Source organism: Coturnix japonica, chromosome 19, assembly GCF_054131305.1.
Source record: "Coturnix japonica strain WE chromosome 19, WE-NBRP24, whole genome shotgun sequence".
NCBI lineage: Eukaryota > Metazoa > Chordata > Aves > Galliformes > Phasianidae > Coturnix > Coturnix japonica.
This window is the reverse complement of record NC_140681.1, coordinates 9,201,944-9,228,574: the sequence shown is the minus strand read 5'-3', so window position 1 is coordinate 9,228,574 and position 26,631 is coordinate 9,201,944. Positions and strand designations below refer to the sequence as shown.

Below are 26,631 nucleotides of genomic sequence, written 5' to 3'. Positions count from 1 at the left end.
AAGCTTCATCTGGTGCTGCACACAGCAAGGAGAGCAAGGGAAAGGCAAGGCCAGAAGGTAGGGGCTGCCTCCCATCACTCCCTGAAGCAGCAGCTTTGCATGGAGCTGGAAGATGCTGCCTTTACACCCTCCCCTCAATGTACTCAGTGGGTTGCAGGTACTGGGGGTTCTGGCAGGTTTTGCTTTTGCTGATTGGGCTAATTTTGGAGGTGCAGAATAAGTTTATAATGCAATATTAAAAGTGGGAGAATTGCTGCTTGTGATGTGCTGTGGTCAGAAGAAACAGGAAGTGTTTGCTCCGTGGCCACACTCTCATCATGGTTTATTAAACATGAGTAGTTTCATGAGCTGTGCACTGAAACTAGAGCACTGCTTTGGGTGGTGACGTACATCACTGACAAACCTGGCCCTGCTGCAAACCGTTAATATTGTAATTAAACAGGATGGAAAGGACAACAGATGTGCAAAGGTGAAGCGGTGCATCAAAAGCACCAGAACTGGGGAACCTTCCTCCCCCTCCCCCCTGCTTCCTGCTCTGCCCCATCACTAAGCTGTGCTCAGCCAGCGATGTGTCCCTGTTCTTTCTCCTCTGTAGGGCTGTCCTCAGATATAATACTTAGCTCAGTTCCAGGTGGTTTTTCATACAACAACTCCATACATTTTACCTTTCAGGTGATGGAGATGTAAAGATACATATTTGCATGAGCTGATAGTGGCTTTGACAATATGTTTGAGGAACAAGGTCTGGCAAAGAAAGGCAGTGGAAACCTCAAAGAGATCTGTGTTCTACAGAAATCTTTGGGAGATGCCCAGCAGTGGCATAGCAAGCCAATATGCCAGCCCTGCTGATCCTCCAGGTAGCAACAACATTTGTGTTATCATGAACTAACACCATCATCATTATATCCTTACTACTATATGGGTTATTATTCCATGTGTTTGGGAAGCTCTGATCATTTTAGTTCATTGAAAACCCTGGCTTTATGGGTCATGCTCACACTTGCAGATGTCTGTACAATGACTGTGTGTGAGATGTCTGCTCACTTTGCATTGCACACCAGGATGGATTTGTGCTGCCATGTACCCCTGCGGGAGGTGTTCAGAAACATCCTCCTGGGCTGCTCTCCTCGATCAATCTACTTAAATCATTAAAACTCTGGGCTTAATGAATGCAAATGCAGTACTGCATGAGGGAAATTGGTTCACCAGGGGCACTCCAAGCTGGAACCATTCCATTGACTGAAACTGTTGTTTCTTCAGGTTCAGTCCTGTGAGTCAGGTGGAACTTGGGATGATCACGACAGTCTTTGGCCTAAATCTGTGCAGACATAAACCTTATTAATGCCAATCAAATGAAACCGTCCTCATAATTCACTGACTGGGGAAGTTGGGGAATTGTGGTACATTCATCAGGGAAAGTCTGGTTCTGGGAACAGGTTCATTTTTAATAAAGTTAAGCGTGCATGCACTTACAGGATTGAGTTAACACAGCCATGAGCAGTTTATTTAAAGATGTACTGCCTAACACAGATTTCTGTACCTTAATGATCACTTCCTAATAGTGCTGTTATAAATGCTTCCGTGATTCACATCTCCTGTTGCTGAACAGGCAGCGAATCTCCAGGAAGGAAGTACAGAACTGGATCTTTTTGTCCTGCAAAATACTCCTTGGAGTTCTATTATAACTCTAATTTGTGTCAGAAAGTCATTCACAGGAAACATATAAAAAGTAGCCAATAAGGATGGCTTTATTTTTCAAGTGCTGACAGTGGAAAATGCACCTCTGAAAACCTCCCCTGGGATGTTTCCTGGTCTTTGTGTTGCTGTACTTCTGTGAGGCACTGCTGGTGTCACACCAGAGAGCAGAAATCTCCATCAGTCTCCATCCCATGGGGCTTTGCCTGCTGTATTTATCCTTGTGAGAGTAAGGGATCCCTTAAATGAAAGGATCAGGTAGAAGGCTGGAAGCAACCTCTTCCCAGCTCCTTATTAATAGCAGCAACCGCTGCCAGAGGGCATTGTGGAGCCTGAAAGCATAACCGTGTTCAAAGAGGGATTAGACAAATTCCTGAATGGCATTTGCCTGGGCGGCTGTTAAACCCGATAATCTCAATGCAAACCTCCTGTTGAGGATGGCCCTGAGCCACGATTTGCCAGGGACAGGGGAATACTGAGGATAGAATGACTGCTGTGCTTCATGTCCTGCCCTCACTGTCTTGTACTGGCCCTGCCAGCCTTGCAGTGCTGGCTGCAGCTCTGCATTGCCAGGAAATGGCAGCAGGAGCCCCACTGCCGAGCATGCACAAGGTGTGATGTGTTAACAGCAAGAGGGGGAAAACTGTGACTTCTCCTTCACTATTACTTGAAATATTTCCGGAGGAGCTGAGCTCCCTCTTGCCAGGTTGCTTCTATCAGGTGATGTGCAGACACCACTGCCTTGTCCACCTAAAATGGAAGGAGAAGTTACCAAGATGCCCCATTGGAGTCATCAGCAGCTCACAGCTCTCCCTTCTTGATGCCATAGGTGTAGCTCCTGAGCTGGCCGGAGATGACCTACAGAAATATAAATATTAATTAAGAGCAAGGATTACAATCCAGATCATTGCGTGGGTCAATCTGAGCTCCAAGCTTTGTGAGCATAACTAACCCTCTATATTTTTATTTAGGGGGGATACAAATCCTGTTCTCTGGAGGTGTGCAGAGGCTCACTGCGCCTTACCTCCTCCAGATGCTGGATCTGGAGCTTTGCTTTAAATGAAGGTCCCACTGCAGCAGCATGGAGCTACAGGAATGCCCCAGCAAGGCAAGGGTCCACCTGGTCCTGCTTTTCCACAGTTCCATTCACTGGGGTGAAAAGTTACAGAGAATAATCAAAGAAAAGCATACAAAATGATAGCCAATATTTTATGGTTACGTGACAGCCCCCACAGGTTAGGAGTGGGGCTGCAGCATCTCACATCCCACCTCATCCCATCACAGCCTTTGTGAGGCTTGGGCTCTGGCTGGAAGTTATGTGCCATGGTCAGCACAGTGTGTTTGTACAGCCAGGGAAGATCTTCTCATCAGTGCAACACCCTTCCTCTTGGTTCATTTATTTTTAAAGGGAGTTTGCCCCACTGAACCACCCACTGACCCTGCTTCTCTCCAGGTAGGAGACCAGAGAAAGGTTATTTTCAGTCATTGAAGGTTTTACACTGAGAAAAAAAAAATAATAAATTCTGATAAAAAAACATTCTACCTCAGGCATGAACTTTTAATGACTTTGTTTCATAATCTTCTCAAAGAAAGATCCCTGTTAAACTAACCAAGACTTTCAGCTCTTTTTGTTGTTGGCTTAAAGAGTTGGCACTGAACGCTGCTCAGACCTATTTGCTCTGTTCAATTCCCCCTGCAGGTTTTGCTAAACGTTACAGTGTGACACAGTACAGACTCCTATTGACAGTGATATCATCTGCACATAAGATCCAGGAGTCACCAGCCTCACGTGTATGTGAAGAATATATTCCAGTGTGATACGCAGCATGCTTGGTTGGCTGCATTGGAAAGATTTCCAGATAGTTATTGATTTTCCGATCCCTAATTAGTTCAGAGATTACTAGCATAGAAAATATTGCTCTGGAAATTGATTTCTGTAGTTGTTCGTTGCACCAAACCTACAGTATTGCTGCAAAGCACGTCACATGTTTTCTGCAAAGACTTCGAACACTGGAGAAATACTGACACAGTAAACACCAAGGAGAAATCACATGGCTGATGATTTTGCCATCTCAGATTAAGCAAAATCCTGCCAGCTGTCTGATTTCAGAAGTTCATTCTTACAGGTCTTGCAGGATCAAGATCCAAAGGAGAGACTGACTCTTATCTTGCAACTGAAAGCACCTGTGAGGCTAAGTAGGTCATGATCCAAGCAAGCATCAGCTGATGGTACATTTGTGCCATGCAGGGACCCTGTTGTGCTGGGACAGGTGCTCACCTTGGAGCATTTGTCATTAATCTGTGCCCTGTGCTCCCTGTCACCCTTTGCCCAGTGCCCTTGTGGAGTGGTCCCAGATCCACGAAGCATCCTACATTCATCCCAACACAGACAGCACTTAGCTGGGAGCTCTGTGCACCCCTGGGGAATGGAAATCCCTCTGCCCCTTTTCCCAATCCACGGAACTACCCTTAGTCATCATCACAGTGCAGATGCTGCAATGCTAAGAGCCAGCTACCAAAGCTCTCGGGCTGCAACCTGCAGCAACACGCTTCCCGGCACTTTGCTTGTCTGCTTCCCCACCCTGGCCTCAGTGCTGATGCTTTGCAAGTTTGAAGTTTACACCCTTTCTGCTGTTGCTGGAGTTGTTTATGGGTGTAATAAATGCCAAGCGTGCCAGTGCCTTACCCTGGACTATACCCTACTTATCACAGGTAGCTGAGCACTCCATAGAATGCCCCATCAACCATAGCTCTGAATATGCCCCAAGCCTTTCTTTCTTTCTCCCCTCTCAACCCTTCATCTGAGCCCCATGCACCAGGGAGGCAGGCACGATACACCCAGGAGCATCTTTAACTTGGCAGCGGAAGCCATCCTTGCATGTGCCATTTCCTCCCTATAATTAAAGAGAAACTTAATCAGCTCAAAATCTCATCCCTGAAGAAGGAGATGCTCGTTTGCATTTGGCGAGCTGTCAGAGGGCGGCAAGCTGCAGCACCTCCTGCAGTCAGCAGAGGAAGATGATGTGGTTCCCAACAGCATCCTTTTCCCACAGGTCCCGTGCAGACATCACAAGGTACAAACTGCCAGCAGGCTTTTTACAGCTTATCCCCCCAGTTAGCAACTTTTCTGGTTTTAATTCCCTTCCAGGGTAGTAAAGGGAGATGATAGAAAGGGAGATGATAGAAAGGGAGACTTGCGTATGGGAAACAGAAGAAATTACATCCAATGAAACCCAACTTCCTCTAAGGCTGTTATCTCTCTCTAGCTGGGTAATGGCAGCCAGGAAACCCCGAACAAGGGCAGTGAGGGCACAGTTATGAGGGGTGTCAGGATTCATTTAAGGGCACACAGACAAATCAGTCAAGTCACTTCTTTACAAAGATTGCAAATGAAGGAGGTTGGGCAGACAACAAAACCCCCCAGAGCTGCAGTATTTTCCTGTTCTGTCACTGGCTGTGATAAATTTTCTTCCAGAATCAGTAAAATCCCAAAAGGAAGAAGCCTTAAAAACCCCAAACCACTTAATAGCAAAAAATAGGCAAATTGGGCCATTTTTGGTTTGCTTGAGAAAGTGTTTCTGCTACTGTGTAACTCTCAAACACACTCAGTTCCGGTTAAAGCTCAGGCAGTGCCTCAGGAGATGGGCAGTGCTGCAGTGGAAGTAAATTTAGCAAAGCATGAACACCACCGGGCATCCTCTGTGTGCAGCTGCTGGTGTCAAATGGGGCCACAAATTCCCCTCCTGCAAGTGCAGCTGTTGCATCAGCATATTTTTAATCTTTGCAGAAAGAAACGTTACTGCCATAAGCATTATGATGCAATAATCCTCTAAGAGAAAAGCATTGGAGAAAAGGAGGAGAAAATGGGGTTCAATTCTTTTTCTCCCAAAGCAATATTAGGGGTGGGGTCTCAAGTGATTCCCTGGGATGTGAATAGCCATGAAGTGTTTCACCCCCAAGAATTCAGGTTGGATATTAGGAAAATATCTCCTCTGAAAGAGCAGTGATGTAGTGGCACCAAGGGGTGGTGGGGTCACTGTCCATGGAGGTGTTTGAGAGCTGTGGATATGTGACTCTGAGGGATGTGGGCAGTGGGCACAGTGGGCTGGGATGGGGCTGGACTTTGGGATCTTGGAGCTCTTTTTGACCCTGTCATTCTATGATCTAATCTTTGTGCTCCCGTTTCCTCCTTGTATGAAGGCAGAGGAGTTGGCACATAGGGAATCTCCCAGCAAGCAGTGGTCGTCCATAGCCAGGCACTTTTGGGGTTAGCCCATAACACAGTTCGGCAAGCATTTTTTGGGGTTATCCACATTTCCATTTTTGCATTTTGGGGGTTATCCATGTCCATTTCCAAGGGCAGAGAAAGTGCAGGAAGTGTCCTCACACCAGAGAACTGAAATAAGCACATTCCGTCTCCCCCTGTATTCCTATCAGGAGAAAGACGGGAAGATGGTTAGACCAGTCTCACTCTCCCATCTAGTGGAGAAACAAGGAAAGGTCGCCTCATTAAAATAAATAAATAAAACATTCAGGTTTCTGTTGCTTTCTGCAGGAAGGGGTTGGGGGGGGGCGGGGGGGGGGGCATGAGGGGGGAAGGGGCTCATGGTACTGTTCTTGCTGTGGGTTCTTTTAATCTGTAGTAATGTCACAGACCTGCTGCAGAGGAAAAGGAGATCCCTGCACATCCCTGGATGTGTCCCCACAGAACACGGGCAGTTTGGGATGGAGGCACGCACGTCTCCAGCAAAACAGTGCTCTCACTGAGCAGGTGCCAAAAAGCCGTGCAGCAGGGCTGCATCTTCACACAAGCAACTTCTGACCTTCAAATAACCCTCGCTGCTGCCCAAGCCCTATGCACCGAACAGTCTGCATGGACCGGATGGGAAACCGCAGGCATCCTCTGCATCCTCCCCCCACCTCCCTGCATGGTCAGAGCTGCAGAGTCCCAGTTCTCAGCAGCAGGAGAACCTCCTGCTCCCAGAGATGGCTGTGGGAGCAGGGGCTGCTCAGAGCTGTGAGGCAGAGCTTTCTTTCAGCCAGAGCTGGGAGGGAAGAGCTGCACCCGTCCCATCAAAATTTCACATGGTCACTGCAATTTGGGGGCAATAAACCCCATTTTTTCTATGAAGAACGGGTGGAAAACCAGCCTGGTCCATAGGCAGTAACCAGTGCCATGGGGCTGCTGTTCAGAGAACAAGACATGTGCAGGGCTCGGGTCCTGCTAGCCCTGATGTTGGATGCTCCCATTGCACCCTGATCTAGCTGAGACCTGAAAACCTGACCAGAACTGATGCACACACACTGGAGATTTATGTTCTCATGTCAGATCGAAGATTCGTGGCATTTCCTGGGAGGTTACACGATGTTTCATTTTCAGCAAATAAGGTCAAAAGCACAAGGAAAAAAAAATAAATAAGCAATCTCTAGATCAGCTGTTTGCAGTCGCTGGCGGTGCAAGCCTATGTGTTGCTGCACAAAACTGCTTTTCTGGAGCAGTGTGCTGCTGAACCCACACAGCCTGCAGCAGGAAACAGCCACAGCTGGAACAGAGCCCTGGGATGGACGTGCTGCTCACCCACATGTTCAGATGCGAGGGCAGAAATTGGGCAGTTACTGGCATACAGCACAGACCCCCAGATGCATCCCTCCTTCTGCAGCAATGTCACAGCTAAGGGATCCATGTGGGATGTCCTGGGCTTGCATTTCATCTCACAAATCCTCCCAGTGGGACAGCCCCTGCTCCTACCTTTGAAAGGACGTTTGCAGCTACAGCAAATAAAATAAGGTTAATGGAAAGACACTCTGGAAACATGGAAGCACAGTCAGTGCTACTGCTGTGATGCTTCATTTGAGATGCAGGGAGATAAAGATAAAGCTTCCCACCAGAGGTGTCACCAGGGAAAATTATTTCTTCCTTCTCTAAATGACGTGGCATCATTTCTTCTTTTCAGGTCACTGCCAGCTTGGTATCACGGTTTGGTTCTTCAGGAAATCATTGTCCTTACCTGACAGTTGTTGTTGCCTCCATCCACCCTCCCACCCCCAAAACAGAGCTATAGAAATAGATTCACCTACAAACGAAGAGCAAATGAAGATGGCTCCCAGCACATGAACAGCTGATGAGGAGCCACTTAGCAGTCTTGGCGTATTCATCAACTTCAGCACATGATCGTTGATTGTGTGTCTGCAGCTCCTTTGTTCTTGGCTCATTATGCTCAGGTCAAATGGAATGCACACAAAACCGTGGCAGAAATGATAAGATCCAATGGAGATGGACATAACCACGACCCATCCCAACTGGAAAATTACCGGTTAGGATTTTTTACAGCCCATCAAATGGAGCCATTCCATCCAGCAGGAAGAGGTAGGTCACTGCTAATTACAGGGTGAAATCCAGCTCTGTACATTGCCCTTTGCCTCTCATTAGCAGCCCAGGCTGGAAGCCCCTTGCAGAAGTAGGGCAGGGTTTCAGGATGTGCTTCTCCAGTGCAGACCGGTCCTACCTTACAAGTACCCATCTCAGGCAGCTGAGGACTCTGCTGCAGCCTGGGTTATAGTGGTGTAAGGGCTCTGCTTTCGCTGTCTGATCCAGCCCAGGCAATGCAGTTCTTCCAGGCCCTTCACTCCCCACTCCTCCTGGCACTGACCCAGTAAACCAGATAGAGCAGAGCATCCTTCTCTCTTCACTTCTGGGTCAGAGGAAAATGCTGTTATTAGGCTACCTCTACTTTATGGTCTTTTAATTATTTCCACCTCTGTGATTAGACTAATTAGCTAACTGGTTTGTAATGGCTGCATGGTAGCTCTCATTACGTTTTCATTAATCATAGCATCAGTGAGTCTCGTTAAGGGTCCAGGGTTTTTTTGGCATTATGATTTGAAATTATTCAAAGCAAAAGTAATCTGAAGAGGGAAAAGAAGTCAATAGGAACAGACACAGTGTTCATCAGCATCTTGGCAGAGAGACTCTCTGGTATATTTAGAAATGCTGTGATTTACAAGAGCCCACCAGCCATTTACTTAGCGTCTAGGAGACACGGTGAGTTTGAAGTTTCCAATCACAGCAGTTTAAGGCACCTTCTCACCCTCTTTGATTCAAGACAGATGAATGACACACTCAAATGGGATCAAAAATAAAAGGACTGACAGCACATCTCCTTCATCCCAAGAGCTGCACCCAGTAATACCTCAGCATCTCTTCATCATGTGGAGAATTGTGGGACAAAGCAGGAAAGAGATCTAAGAGGAGGTTAAGTTTTTGCTGCTGGAAAAACATTACTCTGACAGCTCCCAAGGCTTTGCTATAAATCTTTATCTACCAAAGCTATTTGATGTGCTAAAAGGCTTCTTAAAATAATCAAAATTAAGAACAAGGCAGCCCACATTGGGTAGTTTAAGTACGTGCACAGGGGAACGTTCATCACTGTGGTTATGACAGAAGATAATAATAATAATAATGAGATTTAACACCTACTTAACAGGAGAAACCCAAAAGCCTGTACAAACACCAATCAATTAGCTCTGCCAACCAGCTGTGTGCTGGGCAGCATGATGGGGGAGAAGATAATTGCCCAGAAAGCTGCAGATTGCCAGCAGAGAAGGCAGAACTGTACTGCTGCTCACTGCCCTGCAGCTGCCGTGGGAGTGCTGTCAGACATCGCTCTGCTGCCTGCACCGACACCGAGTGAAATCCTCCAAGGATACATGAACAGGAGGGCAGAGCTTTGTCCTGACATCCTGAAGACTTTGCAAGGTGTCAGAAACATAAACCAGGAAGCAACCAAAGTGGACTTAATATATCAGTCCCGTTTTAGCTTCTGAGAGCTGAAAATTGGTCATACTCTTCATGGATGGAGGTGCTATGGATCCCTATTACTGGTCATTCTTCCTTCTCAACCGTCCTCCATCTGATCCTGGATAGGCTGGATATCAGGAGAAATTTCTACTCAGGAGGAGTCATGCATTGGCACAGCTGCCCAGGGAAGTGGTGGAGTCACCATCCCTGGAAGTGTTTAAGAAAAGGGTAAATGTGACATGGAGGGATATTAGTGGTGGGATGGTGGGGTTGGATGAGATGGGGATGGATTGGGGTTGAATGTGATGGCATTAGAGATCTTTACCAACCTTAGTGATTCTATGAAAACAGTCTCCAGCTCCATAGCATCCTGCAGCCTGCTCTGGGAACAATGACCCCTGTGGCTGACACCGAACCAGAGTCCTGGTGAGACAGCAGCACCTCAATGCTCTCTCCCAGACAGAAAGAACTCTGCACTTTGTGATGGTCAACTTCAGCCTGGGCAGAGCCAGGAGCCAGGTTTCAGGGATGCCCATGTGCCTCCTAACTATCCCACACCTGGTTGTGGCATTTAAAGAGGGTGAGCATACAGCAGCAAAAGCAGTGCTGTATAATTTTAGTGGCCACTAAGTAACTCGTAACTTCTTTAACACAAGGAACAAGAGTTAACAGTTAAGAGTTAACCCCATTCATGAGGGGTTGTTGCAATTAATTGGAGCCCTAAATGACCCAAGGCATTTTCCCAACCTTCTGGCACAGTGGGATGGATGGGAGCTGCATCCTGCGCTCACTGCTGGCTCCTGCTTGCAGCAGGGAGGGGAGCAACATTCTGCATTTCCTGAGTATAAGAGGCTGAGGAGTCCCCATGACAAGCAACCCATTAAAAAGAAAAAGGAACAATAATACCGAGCAAAATATCACTTCAGGGAAAAATTTTGGCTTGCTTTTAGCACAGATGTTGATATTGCATGCTCAGAAATGGCTCTGAAAAGTGGCAACACTTTTGCAGCGTGCTATGAGATGGTGCAAGGAGGCAACAAGCTGTGCTTCAAGGGGAGGAATTGGAGCATTTGGAAATTAAATGAAATAAAAAGGAAAAGCCATCTGTAAGGGGAGTTATGAGGAAAGCTTCCACACACTACAGCCCCCCAAAGTCAAACTGTGGAGCACTGTCCAACACTTCTCTGCTCCAGCAGCAATGGGCTCTGACAGGAGGATGCAAACAACATGTGTAGGCTCTTTGGCTCCAGGCAAGGCTCTGCCAGAGCTCCTAAGGGCAAGTCCTTACCCGTGGAGTGCAGATACCCATCCTCTGGATGCCTGTGAATGCAGTGAGGCCCCATCCAGTGCCACAAGTACCTCTACAATATGTGTTTTTCACATGGTGGGTGTCCTCATTTCCAGCCCTGGAGTGCTCAGTAAAAGGGCATCCCAGTGCCTTTGGGATGAGGGAGGTGCAGGTTGTGGCAGGGTACAGTTTTTGGGCGTCCAATGGCATTGTGTGGCAATGCTTATGGATCGCGCAGAGGTGATTGCTTTGCACGTTGCATATTCCCTCTGTGCACTGCGCTGGGATTTTTCATTACATCCATAATTCATATCCTGCTGCAGCAGTTCTATAGAGGCAGCACAGGATCTCAGCTCCAGCGTTAAGCAGGAAGGGAGATGCTCTCATCACCAGACAGCAAACTGAGGAGCTGGGGTGCAGAAATTGTCCTGCAGGCAGGGATGCAAGCAGGCAGTGCAACGAGGGTGCCAGGGGTGACTGCAGGATGGCTAGAAGCACACGGCTAGAAGTCCAGCCCAGCCCTGTTTAACACATGCATGGCATCATGCAATGATGGATGCTTGTGCACCACTGGCTTTTGTGGTAAAATTGCTTTCTTGTCTGGAAGGTCACAGCCTTTGCTCACAAGGCCACCCATGAGATCTCTCCAGGGCTGTGAGGCTTTCTCCTGCATCCCCACTGTAACACATGCACTGAGAAACCCTGTTTGTCAGAAACCAAAATGTGTCAGGAGATTAAAATGTAAATGTTGTGCTCGGCATTTTGGAGGGGAGCTGCTGTTTTATTTGTGACGGTGCAGGAAACAGGTTTTTGATAACTGCAGAACTTCTCCCCAGCCGCTGCTGCAGACAGCCAAAGCCTCAATAAATAACTCCTACCGTTGAACACCAACGTGCTCATGACTTGGAGAAGCATCAGGAATCATAGAATCATAGAATGGATTGGGTTGGAAGGGGCCCCAGGGATCATCAAGTTCTAACCCCCCTGCCACAGGCAGGGTCACCAACATCCAGATCTGACACTAGGGGACTTGTGATTGAGGTTTCATGCCCTTTCTTGGGCTGGGAGGGGGGCTGCAGAAGGGCCCCTTAGCAGTGCTGACTATAACCACCGTATATTCTGTTTTTACCATTTATTGGCTTGGGAATCTGGGGAAAGGTCTCTGCAGGTGTGGTATGTTGTACTGTGTAAGGGTCACTCGTTAGCATCAGAATGAGGCACTGAAAGAGAACATGGAAGGGGTTCACAGGGTTTTGATATCCCCAGTGGGCACTAATTTAGATGTGTGAACCCTGGGATAAGGAGATCTTTGATCATGGCTCCCACTTTAAAACTACAGCCAGCATCAATATTCATGTATTTAATACCAAAAAGGATGCAAGGCTAAATGAACCAGGCTTGTGTAGTACATGGAATAACCTGAACACGACTGCTGCACTCAGGAGCAGCCAGCAAGTCAAAAATCTCTCCCAGCTTTAATCTGGCAAATGATTTCAAACAACAGAGATGGATATGAGGAAGAACAGACCCCACACTAACAGAGCCCAATCTGTAAACTTGGCTACTCACTTTGTATCCCTTATGTAAACTCGGAAGAGTAACGTATTTATAGCCTCTTGACGTAAGTATCCCCAGTGAAATATGGGATGCAATAAATATTCTGCCATCTCAGGAAGCCTTTAGGACCAAACAGTACAGAGATGCTGCAAAGACAAACCCTATGCAGCTAACGAGTGTTGGGGAGCTGCCAGCCAGCTGAAAACATCGCAAGTGAGAGAAAGTGTGGAAACAGCCTTGCTGGTAACGCGGAGAGAGTTTTATTGACACAATCACAATGCAAGGTCACTGAATAATGCCTTCCAGCTCTTCATGGCATCTTAAAATCCCTTCCAGCCATCAGGTTGGAGTTTGGTCATCTTTATCCCAGCTGTTTGTTGTTTGTCAATACTTTCCTTTTGTTCTTTTTGGGTCTGTTTTCCTTTATGATATAACGATGAGCTCTGGGCCCTTCTCCCTGTCCCACGCTGCCAGTGCTGCTTTTTACAGAGTTACAAATTACACAGCACTTCCACGTTGAAACAAAATGAGTTCATCACCGTTTTTAAATAAGGATGTCATTTGTAAATGCTTTATTCATAATTAATGGAATTATTGCTGGGTGCAGCCACATTCCTCATCCATGTACTATAAGATCTGTTGTAATGTGCATTAGTAAAAAGCTTTATAGATGGGGATATGACAAGCTGACTGCAAAGTACGTTACAGGATGCAGTGCAGCATCGTTGTAGCAATCTTTATGCAAGATTTTAAGCTATCAGTCAGCTGGGGGCTGATGGATAGTGTAAATGTTAATAATTAATAGTAGGATAATGTTGATAACTAATTAATAGTAAATGATGAGTATGGATTTTTTTTAGTTAGTATTATGCTAATATGCATTATTCAATGAATCATAAAATCATGTTAGAGATGAAACAGTCTTGCTTGCTGTCTCCATCTCTGTCACTCATGAGTGAATGCTGCTCTTTCAAAGCATTTTCCAAATGGCAATTTTCCTCCAGCTTTCTGGCTCAAATCACTTGGTTAAGAAGCATTTAGGGAAAAAAAAGAACAACCCACAATGTCAGAGCCCTGCATATCTGTGCACCAGAGTAATGCGCAGTCATGGCCTCTGGGATGTGCGTGCGACAAACCTACCTGCCCTAAGAGTGACCCACTGCCTCTACAAGGAAATTATTCACAACGAAGGGATCAGCTCTGAAGATTTCTTTCAATCCGATGTGGCATCCTCCTGCAATTTAAAGCTATTAGGCACACTTACCTTACAGTGAGGTTAAGAGAAGGTCCTCGGGCTGGGGAGCAACACAGGGGTTGTGTGAGGGTGGTGCTGCAGCATAAATAAAGTTTAGCAGAGAGATTTAAGGATGCCCCCCTCACCCCCCCCCCATTTTTTTTTTTCTTTTTCTTTCTTTTTTTTTTTTTTTTTTTTTTTTTTTCCAGCTGGCATTATTTCTTTTTCTATGTGCTAGGCAGGATCAAAGCTGGCATGGCATCGTGCTGGCTGCTCAGGGGATGGGAAATGCCAAGAGCTGCATCGACACTGTGATTTAAAGCACAGTGTGGTTCAGTGGCTCCAGGAGGCTCCCAGCAGGGATATCCCCAACTCCAGTCCTGTCATGGCCCATTCATCCCAAGCTCAGGTGGGCTTCCAGTGTGCTGAATCCATCGCCTGGCTTTTGTCTGTCCTCACTGGAACAAAAGGTTAATTATCCACCTCTAGTTCCCACCTTCTTACAACACATGAACATGTCTTGCGGACTAGTGCAAGAGCAAACTTTGGCAAGCTAACCAGTGGTAGGCAATGCTGATATTCTCTTGTTGAAGGGACAAATATAGGGAGATTTCATTAGAAAAATGGGAGTCCTAAGAGCTGATCTAGCTTGCCTTTCCCATCCCTCCTCCCTTCCCTGCCTCTCAGATTGAGCATTTGTCTTTTCAGCACTTTCACTCAGGCCAAATCTTCAAGTACATTTTTGGGTGGATGTCACCAGGATCTACTTCCTCCTGGCCCACAGACAGTCTGTCTCTTATCTCACTTACATTAGTATCAATTATTTATGGCATTAATGTTAAACCATGAAAACGAGTTTGCAGCAAAGCTGTGCCTTGGCTAAATACCCCATGCTGCCTGCAGCTTTTGGAGCCCCTGTGTTGTCTGCATTTAACTTTCCAGAGATGTGATCCTGGATACATTCCACATTTCATGGCTGCATGTTTGAGCAGGGGCAAGTCATCCACATCCTCTATGGCATTTCTCTTCTCCTTTCTACTGGTATCATAGCACTCCTCAGAGCCCAGCATTCAGGGGAAAGAAGCTCCCTCTGTGTCCACTCCCATGCCATGAGCTCTGAGCAGGGTGCTCATGTTGGCACACAGTCCCTCACCAACTCCTTCAACAACTGCCTGCATAAGGAATTTTTTATTATTATTATTTTTTATGCATGGTATTTAACCATGAATAATTAAAATCTCTCTTAAATAGGGTTGTTATACAGCTTAGGACAACATAAATACAAGTGTCTGGGCTCTGCTCCTAGCTTTACTTTGGATCCAGGACAGCAGAACTGCTTTACCTCTGCTGGAAAATGCACCACTGAGTGAGGTGACTCTCAGTCTCCTGACCTTGGAACAGTGACTACTTTTAGATTTCCAGCAACTCAGGATTTTTCAGCTCAATCCCTGCTTGCAGCAGAGGAGTTATCCTTTCCTAGTTGTGCTTCGGCTGCTCACCTGGCACATTCTCACTCTACTAGCTGAAGCTCTGGGGAGTGAAAAGAAACCTGAGGAGGTAAAAAAAGAATGAAAAAAAAACCACAAACATTGAAATTTGGATGTAGATACTGTGCAGAAAGCAAGGTAATCCCTGAGCTGTAGAATCATAGAATCACAGAGTCAAAGCGCCATTAAGATTGGAAGAGAACTCTGAGATCCTGAAGTCCAACCCCAGCCCAGCCCACATTCCTCACTGTCACATCTCTACAGTTCTTGCTCAGGGCATGCTGAGGCACTGAGAAAGCTCTGGATTCAGCAGGTGCTCTGCTATCACTCACCCATGAGATTTAGGGGAGATACAGGTGTCCCCCACAAGGGAGGATAGAGAACAGGAAGACTGTTTTAATTCTGAGCTCCTGTGAGTCACTTCATTAGCCCTGCCTCTGCTTGACCCTTCTGCTTTTATATCAGCCCAACTGTTTATTTTCCTCATAAAACTAAAACAAGATCGATTGCTTTGTCTCGAGGCCCTTTATGCATCTTGGCGCCCACTGCAGCCCTGCCGTTAGCAGCAGGCCTAATGCAAATTGAATCTTTGGGAAACGGGCAGTTTGGAGCTGCCCATCTTTCTCCTTTTTCCTGCTTATGTTTCATCTATTGCATTTAAAATAGAAACTTTATCTATTTATTCTAAACATAAATATGCAATTTTCTTGCTCTCTATATGTGCATGGCTTGTCTCTGTTGTAGACACATATATGCGATCAATAACCATCTCTTGCTGGGGATTTAAATATTAGTTTTCCAAATCCAGTCTAGAGCACCAGATTTATTTTTATGAAAATATACCCTTTCTTGCTTAAGGAGGGATATTAATTATAGATGCAAACCCATAAATCTTCCGGATTTAGGTGAGATATTTGCTGGATTATAAATATGAATTGGAGATGAGGGTCTTGCTCTTCCTATTATTACTATTATTATTACTTACTGGTTATTATTTTCGGTGTGATCTGTATCTTCGGGTGGGTCAAATCTTGCTGGGGAATGGGGAGCTGAGCCTCCAAAGGGTGTGTATGCTGAATTCATTAAAATGTTTTCTATTCCATCCTTGCTCTCCACTGTGCTTTGCAGCCCGGTGAGTCATTAAACACCCTGTTCAGATCACTTCCCTTTCTCTCTGTCCTTCTTTTGGTACCTGTTTTCATTGTGCTGCTTTTGCCAGATCATATCAAGCTCTGTAGTGTTTATTAATAATGTCCCACGTGCTATTGACAATGTGCTGTTGTTTCCAAGGGTCTGCTTCAATACCAGCCTTGGACAGCAATGAAACCAGCAGCCATCAGAGATCCTAGAGTCACCCAGGCTTTGGCACAGGTAACAATATTCTCCACCTCCGTTCATTATGACAAATGTAGGAACAACAGTAGTGTGCTGCAAGGATTGATCCCTTCCAACTCAAAACGTTCCGTGACTCTTTGACAACTGCACGTTTCTTGCTAATTCAGTGCAAACTGAGATAGGAGTAAGTTGCAGTGATTCTCCCAGACTTCACAAAGTGCTCCAAAGACAAGAGGCATTTCTAAATCCCAATTAGCAGGAGTTAAATGGAAGACCTCAGCAAGAACCTCAGGGCTTCCTGCTTCCCTGCTGATCCCTCAACCATGGGATGCAAAAGGTGAGATGCTCACAGACATTAGCAGCAGCAAGAGGCATGGAGCAAGGCATCAGGAGAGGTTCCTGCAGGCAGCTCTGGCAGGTGCAGCAATGTAGAGGGCTGCTGACCAAGGGAAAGCACATGGTGAGATCTCAAGCTGATTTAATGTAACACCCTACCCTGAAATTAATAGGACCTTGCATGCCGGGACTGAAAAGATAGGGCACTGTGTAAGGTCTGCTTTTTTAAATTAGAGTCCCCTGCTTAAATAAATTAAGTGAGCTGTCAGTATATTAAATGATTTAATGCCTTCTCCAGTTTTGCAGTGGAATCCTAATGAAAATACTCTTCAGTATAAAACGCTGGATAAATTAAATGGTGAAGTGTTTTAATAAATGGTCTGTTGTTATGGTGAACCACATTAACGTAATGTTTATCTCTATGGTAATGATGTTGCCCTAGCTTTAAAACCATTTCTGCTGGTTCAGGATTCTTTGGATAAAATATAAATGCTGAGTTGTTGTCCGGTTCAAAAGCATCTGCTCAGTTCCTGGACCCAAACCTGAAATCGATGGCAGTCATGTTGGCTGGCCAACGCAGATCTGGATTCAATGGATTCAAGAGCAGAGGACTCTTGCTCATTTGCTCCATGATGTCAGTAGGGGGATGAGGCAGAGCCTACAAGCTGCAGAGGTGAGGCCCGACACATACAGCGGGGTGGGTTTGGGTATTTATGAACTGCAGTGGAACGGTGAGTAGGCTGTGGAGGGGCTTAAAATCTTTGCTCATCTCATTACAGGTTAAGATAACAAATTATATCTCTTTTATGTCCTTTATACAAGGTAAAGGCCTGCTTTTAAAGGTAAAGACATTATAAGAAGATAAAGTCCCTTTTATATAAATTGGTTATAAAACAAATTTTATTTTCTTGCTTTTGGATATCGGTTCTTATTTGACCTCTTTCACCCATCACAGTATTTCCTTGGAAGGAAAATTCTTCCCTCATGCTATTTTCAGAGCCCAAAAACCCAGAAATAATGTCGTAGTGCCCCAATTAATATTACATTAATAATAGTAATAGTATTAATAAAGTACACCTGTTTGTCCCCAGCTGCACTGTAATGTCACTGGGGCTTGCAAACCAGCCCCAGGAGAAGACAAAGGGCAGTTCTGGAGATGCCCAAGAGGTGTCTGCATCAAAGGCTTTTGTGAGGAATTTGAGTGTGGGTCTCTGAGTGTTCATTTAAAGAGTGATCTTTGGTGGATCTGAGATATATATAAAAACAGAATCAAATCTGCTATGAATTTGAAATGGTGAAAGATGGTGAAACTACTTGTTGGGAAGTTATTCTGATGTAAATTCTGTCCGCTTAAGAAGTGCATCTGTCCTGGCATGAATTTCGCAGTGTCAGCTTGCAGTCACCAGCTCTTTTATCGCTCTGTCTGCTCGATTGTAGAGCTTCCCATTTCTGTCTGTCTGAGCACATCTGGATTGTCATTAAGCCACCCCTTAACCTCCTCTTTGTTAAGCTAAGCGCATTGGGGTCCTTGAATCTGTCACTATAAGGCATGTCTTGCAACGCTTCAGTCATTCTTACGTGCCTCCTTGGAGCCCTCTCCCATTCATCAATATCCTTCTTGAGTTGAAAGCACCAGAAATAGCTTCAGGGACCCAGCAGATGTTACACCAAGAAGTATTCCACTCTGCTATTTGTCTGAGCTTCCAGCATTGTGTTATAGGATCCCTCCTTCCCCCAAATGCCATGAAATTCCAGTTGCCAAGTGTGTCTTTGTATATGTTGAATGAGATGTTTTTTGCTTCTATCTGGCTCAGGAGGAGATTGATCCCCAGCCCCACCATGATCCAAATCGAACTCATCAGCAAGCTTTGATTGTAATTAATTTTGATTTTCAACCATTTTGCTAAAAGTGATGAACTGAAACACAGCCACTTGTGATGAGTGTCTGCACGCAGCCGTACATTTAAACATATCAGTGGGGTTTTCATCCGTTTAGTGCATGCCGTGTTGATTTTACATTGTTTTATCTTCCTAATAAATGAGACAACATTAAGTCAAATGCCTTGCAGAAGTCAAACGTAACAGTGTTGATGAAATGTACTAAATCAATCAAATCTATAATCACTTTCTTGAAAAATTATATCAATTTCATTTAATAAGATCTATTTTCCATTAACTCATGTTGATTGTAATTAATTATTCTCCTTAAATTGTTATTAATCAAGTCCCTTATCAGCTCTTCCATTATTTCTCACAAAATCAACATCAGATAATCAGATTTATAATTACGAGCGACATTCCTGCGCTGGCACAAAGTCAGCAGCACTCGGGTGTGCTGCATTCCTGGAGTTTGGGGCACGAATTGAAGCTGGAGGTATTTTGCACAGTCCTGTGACATTGCTAATTTACTCAGCTTTCCCCCCGAAATTAGAGGAATTAAATATTTAGCGTCTGCCTTCCATGTATTTCCTTTTTATCATCCGCTATTCTGTCTAGACAACCACACTCAGACACTGATATCTAAAAACCACATCCCTACTGCTCTCGGCTCTGATAGCAGAGGTCTCACCTGATGGCCTTCTGGTTGCTGTTTGTTAACACATTTTCCTTTTGTGTGTGTGCAGACCTCCCCTTCCTCCCCTCCAAGTCGCTGCTTTAACCAGAATAACCTTCTCTTCCTGAACTCTGAGATTTCACTAGATGAAAAGAAAAGCCAGAGTGCTTTTAAACAACGAGTTGCCAAATATCACACACATTTTCACTTCAGAATCCTCCAAGTGACCTGGCTTACAGTGTTGAAAAGAAAAAGTGTCTGCTATTGGCTCAGGCTTTGCTCCATCCAAACCCTGCACATGAGATGGAAATGGCAACCCCTCTATGTCGGCTATAAGTGGTTTTAGAGCTGCGATCAGCTCTTCAGCTGTCAAGACCATCTTGCAGAGAATCCTCCTGATTTTGGTTAACAACCATTTATACATTCCCAAAAATGACAACACAAGCCCTCCAACTCATATCATTCAAGTTCAGGTTTTCCAGGACAATATAAAGGATTTTTTTTATATATTTCTGGTTTCTGGTGAGATTTGAGCAGTGTAACCCATTGGCTTTTACTTGAAGTCACTTTCTTTTGATATCCTAGTGGCTTGGATGGCAGCAATGTCACTTCTTGTATTGACTGTCCCTCCTACACCTTCTTTGCCCAGTTTATTTTTTTTTGTTGTGGGATTTATTTATTTATTCTTTTTTATTTTTTGGCAAATAGGTTCCAGCTATTGATTTTAATATTCCAGGCACATGGATTTTCTCCCCAAGTTTAAGTCATGTTCTCCAGATAGAATTTGTACTCATAAATTAGTCGTTCCCACTCTTTTTTATGGCTCAGCCTTCCTGCGCTACCGTTCAGGCAATTAAAGTTTCTCTCTTTGCATCCTTTCGTGTGTTCATTAGCTCTCTCCTCATCATTTTCTTCCTTGAGACAGAGACAGGGACGGGTGTGGAATGAATTCTGTTTCCTCATTGCTTTCCAGTGCCTGTTTCTCCAACCCAGTCCAAGAATCACTCCCAGCAGAAAACCTACAGCCCAAAGAGCCATTGGGAGCACCACAGCAGAAGGGAAAAGCTCTGCTGATCACAGAACTGACAAGCTTTGGTGGCAATGAGCTGATGGTTGGATTACATGATCTTAGTGGCCTCTTCCAAACTCTACGATGCTATGATTTTGGGGTCATCATTGAGAATGACTCAAAACCCCATTGTGCAACAGTGTCTGATCTCCCAAATTCTTTTGGCATCCGATTCCCCAGATCAGCCCTACTGCAACTGCTCCCCAGGCACACAGAGCCACAAGGAAAACCATTTGGATTGTACTCTCTTGATTTCATGTCCATTGGGGATTTCCTGGGATTTTGCAGACCCCAAGGATTGAGGGCAACAGAGAGGCAGACCTGTGCTTAGGGCACCTGCACAAGCTAGCCTGCAGGCTTACAGCTTCACTGTGGTTTGAGGTTTGAAGGTTTCCTTTCACCTTCTCATCTCCTGCCTTTTTGTGACAACGACAACAAAACACACAAAAATATCCCTCAGAAAATCCAACCATCCTTGCTCTTGCAGGTCCTGAACTGTTTGCCTCAGAGGGCGGAACAGAGACTTTGGATGGTTTTGAGAAGTCTCCTGTCTGGGTGGTTTTATTTATATCTGATGCATTTTAATGCAGAATGGCCAGAGAAGAGCTGCTTCAGAGCAAAGTCGAAGCAAAGCAGTTCTGCAGGTCCAGCCCTCGCTGGGCTCAGTGGTGGGATGTGTTCACCACCCCCTCTTTATAATAACCCCCTACATCTCCTCTCATCCAACAAAACACTTGGGTGCATTTCTGCAAGTGAAAAAATACAAGAGAAGGAAGCATAAGGCTGTAAAATAAACACGCTACAAAATGCCTCCAGGTTGCTCTAAATTATGCATCCTTCCTGTTAGGAGATGTTCAAGGTTGTCTTTTCCTGTGAACAGCACTCCTCCTGGGTCTTCACCTTCATTTGCTGGGATGCCTCTGCTCTGGGCTTGCAGTTATGTCTCCCCCCCTTTCGCTGCCTTTACAACCATTTCTTTGCCACCTTTTATAATTCAGAACACGACAAATGAATTCCCACCTCAGCTCAGCACTCAGATGATGGGAAAGGGATAAACGGTCCCTGGTAGCAGCTCAGTGCATGGTGAGCATCACTGCAGCCCTGTGCATTGCTTTTTCCCTGTGCACAGGAGTTCAGCGATGCTCACAGCCCCAATCCCTAGTGCAGAGCTGGGAGCATCACTGGGGCAAACCGAGGCCAAAAACACACGGACTTTTCTGGGAAACAGCCCAACCCTCTCATTTCTGTAATGTGATTGGCACACGGCTCAGTTTTGCATTCTGTTTCTAAAGGGTAGCTGCTATTCTTTTTATTAAAACCTCTAAATTTCATTAGTTTGCACTTACCAAAATAAACCTGGCATCACTAGTGAGCTCTCCCGTGGATGTGCCATCGATCTGATGCAGCCCCACGTCACACCTGGCATGGTGACAGCCGCGTCCCTCCGTGCTGAACACAGGCACCCGCTCTGCCTTGGGGGCTGAGAAGCATTTTCATGGAGTTCTGTGATGAGGAACTTTGCTTCCAAGGTTTCAAGGGGGAGAGAAAAAAGGAAAAGAAAAAAAGAAAAGAAAAAAAAAAAAAGAGAGAGAGGTTGATTGTAAATTTAATTCCTGTATCTTAGTCATTTCTGGGCCATGGGTCATTAGGCACACATTAGTGCTGCTGGGCATTTTTCACAGGGGCTGAACCAGCAGAAAGGAGCTGGGTTTTGCAAAGCCAGGGCTGAGAGATAGATCTCTGTGCATGGGGAAGCTCAATCCCGTGCTCAGCCCCACAGTGCTGGGAAGTTCCCCCAAATACTCCCGGTGTCCGTCTGTCCGCAGGTGTGACAAACAGCCTATGGAAACAGGCTCCTTTAATGGGCTCCAGCATTTTATTTATAGCCCCTTCGAATAAGTGCAGCTGATACTTAAGATCGGCGGATTTAATGACAGAGAGCTGGCAAAAGGCCAGGGCTGCAAATAGTGCCGCTAAAAGTCTTCTCCACTATAAAATTTGTTTAATGCAAGAAATCATCCTGTGCAGGTTTTTTGGCTGGCATTTTTTTAATTAGAGGGTGAAATCGACATTTTGCCCCTATGATCTGCCAGCACTTCATGGGATGGGGCTGGCGGTGCTGCCTTGGAGATGGATTGTTGTGTTGGAAGAGATGCTGAAGCCTTGTCACTTCATACATCCCCATATATGCCCACTGCCGGCACCTTTCCCTTTCCTCCAGGTGTCATCTCTCCAAGGTTTGACCAAGAGCCCATCACACTAAGTGGTAAGGCAGCATGGCTGGGAGCTGGAACATTTGGGATCTGTAGACATGCACTGAAGCCACAACACTTGGTTGGTGTTTGATAACTTTGCCACTTTTCAGGTTAGCACCCACTGTGGGGTTGTAACAGTAGGGAGATGTCTTTTGTTCCAGCACACAGCCCACCTGGCTCACAACAGGCTTTTCTGGGTACTGTGGTTCTCTCTAAGGGAGCAGTGCCATTAAAAAAAAATCTATTCAGGATAATAAATTGCAAACAAAATGCTGGAAAAATATTGAAGGGCTGGAAATCCTCCTAGGTTTTGCAGTTATATTTACTGATGCACTCAGGAGCCCTCTTTGAGCTTCCCTGGGAATCCAGAGGAGATAGGATTATCCTGAGCATCTTGATAGGATATTTTTCCCTGCTGTTTACAATAATGTCCTCAGGACCTCCTGCCTTGCAGAGATTTTGGTCAATCACTCTCATGTATAGAGATGAACCATGGGTGAGCCCCAGCCAGCTCTGTGATTTAAATTTCCCATTGCCTGGCTGTGAGCTGGGCTGATATTTATGGACATGCTCTGGATCGGAGGTAAAATGCTGCATCTTTCATGGAAGCTGTAAGAGGTAATTAGTATCTGTCCTGTGGGATGGGGCTTAATGTTGAGGCACTTCAGGAGCGCTCTCAGTGTTTGAAGACTTAGCACCTTGCTGAACTGGGATCTGAATTCATAGGATGCATTAAATTATAATTTAAGGCTGAAAAAAAAAGGCAGAGGAAAGATAATAATTGGGTGGATTGTGCCCTTGTGAGATGCCACATCCCCGTTTCCAAGTAATAACTGTGTGTAAGAGAGGCACTGTGCTGGCTGCAGGTGTCTCCAGACCTTGAAAGACTGTGGAACAAAAATCCAGGAGGGCTGACCCCCATGGGACTGAGACTTGCAGCTTGAGATCCCTCATTTCAGGTCACGGCTCCTTCTGCTTCTCTTAGTGAATGTCATAAATACAGAGGCTTTGTCCCAAAATTGTATGCACAGAATTTAAGGACTATTTGAGGGCATGAAATAACCTGAGTTTTTCTGGCCCTGGTGACCAATTGCACATTATTTACCCAGTTGTGGTAGAGCATTCATTTTGCTGGACTAAACCCCATCATATAATTACCTCTTAGCCTACTGGGATCACCTCCAGAGCTCAAAGCTCTTTGGTTTCCTTGCCTTTCTTCAACCACTCATTTAATTTATTTCCAAAAAATACTGAAATAAAAGAATGTTTAAACCAGAATAGGACTGAACTTTTCTTTCACGGTGCTCAGTTTGCTGGGTATGGCTGGAGAACCCGAACTATTGTCAAGAATGCCACTCAAATTACAATATAATTGTCTGGGAGAAAAAAAGAAGAAGAAGAAGAAATCTGGCAGCTAATTCTGATTGCAGTGCACATTTCTGTGCCTGTGACAAATGATTTCTAAAGTTAGCCTCAAGGACACCAAGCTTCCAAGAGGTCACCCATCCACACTGTTTATTTTACTTGCCATCCCTAAAATAAGTTTTAAAAAGTGAAATTAACGGAGAGGGAAAAGAAGGAAGAAAATTGTAGATGGTGGGGAGAAGATTGAAGTGTTTTGTTTTAAAAGGAGCAATGCTCGGAGCCATAAAGTATGAAATACAGGGGGGGAAGCAGATTTGGGGCTAACCTACAATATCGCATTAGGCTTTAAAGCCGTTCCAACAGACTAAGCATTTGAGAAAGAATTGGAGCTGCTTGTGATAAGTTGCTCCTCTTATCGGCAAACTGTCATCTGTCTTGGGAGAGAACATTTTGTCCACCCTACCAAAACAAGTCAGAAAAATTGGATAAAAACAAAAATATAAATCAGAATGGGAACTGGGAGCCGAACTGAAATGATGGCAATTTCCTGGCAAGGCTCACTGGACGGCTAAATGTCAGACGTGACAGCAGGAATTATCCCTGCTATGTGGGGTCAGGAGTGATGTGTGCGGGTGGTGGGCAGAGCACAGCCACTGAGGGACATGGCCTTGGGTCGGCAGGGTTGTGCATGGCATGGCACAAAGGTCTCAGGGGAAGCAAAATATGCAGGGGACATGGACACAGCATGGTGGCAGCCCCATGGAATCTGAGCTGAGAGGTGAGGTAGGCTGTCCACAAATGCCCAAGCATCTATTGGCAGTGCTGACACTGCCCAGAGCTTGGGGTGTGCGTCAAAATGAGAAGGTCAGCAGCAAGGCTCTGGGATATCACCATGGGGATAGTGGGATCCAAACCTGCCAGCCCTGCCCCATAGATGTGCCTGAGTGTTTTTCTCCTTCACTGAATACTGTGCTCCCTCAGCAGCAGCCAGGCTGATATCACCGGAGGCAAGACCTGAATCAGACGCGAAGAAATCAGCTATTTAAATGCACTGGACTTGCTGCGCTCCCATTAAACCCCAAGAAACCCAATTGCAGTTTGGAGATGGAGGTACAGCGAGAGGAGGTGTGGGACACACTTCTGCAAAGTCACCTAATGGGAAAAGACAGAGCCTGGGCAGAAGTGAGTGATAAAGGCATGGAAACGTCCAGGGCTTGCACAACTCAGGGCTGCAGCAGCACCTACAAGAGCAAGCAAAGGATGAGATGCTGTTTCTGGCAAGGGAGCAGCTGAAGAACTGCTCTCCTGTACTTTAGATTTGAAAAGTATATATATTTTTAATTATTAATGTTGCATCAGTTTGATACACATGACAATGAGGCACCAGAGATGCTCTATCGTTTTGCAGGGAGCTTATGGCTGCTTGTGCAAACCCACACGAACGAGCAATATCTGAGCCTTTACTTCAGGCCAGCTCAGAGCAAATTGTCCCAGCAAACAGAGCTGCCTTGCCAGGTGCTGACAGCCCTCCTGCATGCACACAGAGAGTGCCTTGCTCAGAAAGACTGGAGGAGGGGGAATGGAATGAGGGTCAGCAATTTGCTCCCTTTTGGAAATATCCCAACAGTGAGGATATCAAAGCTGCCCTTTAAGCAGAAGCTGATGAAAAGCTGCTACAAATTAATCTCTTAACATTTTAATTTAACGCACATTTTGTACCAAGAACAGGGATGACCCATCCAAGGGTTAATCCAAGCTGTGCACCTAGCATATCGACGCCAGATTTGCAGCAGGGTGGGTACATACATGCATTTCTATCGCATACACAGGTATTTCCTTATCAGAGGTATGTGGGCCAGGCAGCAGACAGGCTCTCCTCTCACCACGGTGGGGTGTGGGATGCCACACAAATTCCATCAGGGCAACCTGCAGCCCATCAGCACTGCAGCATTGCAGGGTGCTCCATGGGAGCAAGGACACTTTCCAGCATCACTCAGAGCCACTTGGCTTCTTTATTTTTATTCTTTTTTCATGTTGTGGTGCCCTGATGTCTCTGTTGGTGGGAAAGAGCTGAACAACAGGTTCTGACCAGCCCCTCTCTGCCATCAGTCTCACATCAGAACTGAACTGCTTTAGTTGCACTAAGTTGTGCAGTTTGTTTGTTTCCATGCTGATATCAGACAATAAATCCAAAGCAATCATTGTCCAAATGTTTAAAGTTTTCCCAAAGGGAATGTCAATTACCTTTCCCTCCCAGCACCACCGACCTCTGCCACATAGAAATCCCACTTTTATTTTGAGAAATGCAGCCACTTGCTTCAATTATTCAGCCTGCCCTCTGAGGTGAGCAAAAAAAGAGTGTTCAATAGGTACATCCGAAAAGGTCTGGCTTAAATCAGTATGGCTGTGACCCAAGGCATGAAGTTCAGCCCCTCGCATACAGCCTATGTGTACAGAAAGTTTGCTGGAGGAGTGGGTCATCGTTGTTAAACAACCCTGGAGGCCTCAGTTCAGGTGAAATCTCCATCTGAGGGATTACTTCTGTTGCTGAGGATTTGCTTGGAGAAAATAGTGCCATGACCTGGATCACGAGCAGCCTTGAAGCCCACTGAGGGCTGCAGGAGGAATGGTGAAGTGACACTCACAGTTTCCAAAGTG

The 26,631-nt window shown here is 45.5% G+C and overlaps 1 long non-coding RNA gene across 13 annotated transcripts in view; it reads right to left on the bottom strand.

Moving 5' to 3' along the window:
* Nucleotides 1-1,424: 1,424 nt before the first annotated feature.
* Nucleotides 1,425-26,631, bottom strand: part of LOC107323000 (uncharacterized) — a 54,784-nt gene continuing 29,577 nt past the window's right edge. For 6 of the 13 annotated variants that reach the window (XR_001559120.3, XR_001559127.3, XR_014935778.1 and 3 more), the window contains 2 exons: nt 21,700-21,874; nt 17,613-19,426 (listed from right to left, as the gene is read on the bottom strand). This is a non-coding gene — a long non-coding RNA (uncharacterized LOC107323000). Of the gene's footprint in view, nt 2,554-2,719; nt 2,845-12,575; nt 13,573-13,756; nt 14,031-17,612; nt 19,427-21,699; nt 21,875-26,631 lie in introns of those variants that run through there. The other 7 variants (XR_014935777.1, XR_014935787.1, XR_014935779.1 and 4 more) reach the window with 5 other exon arrangements.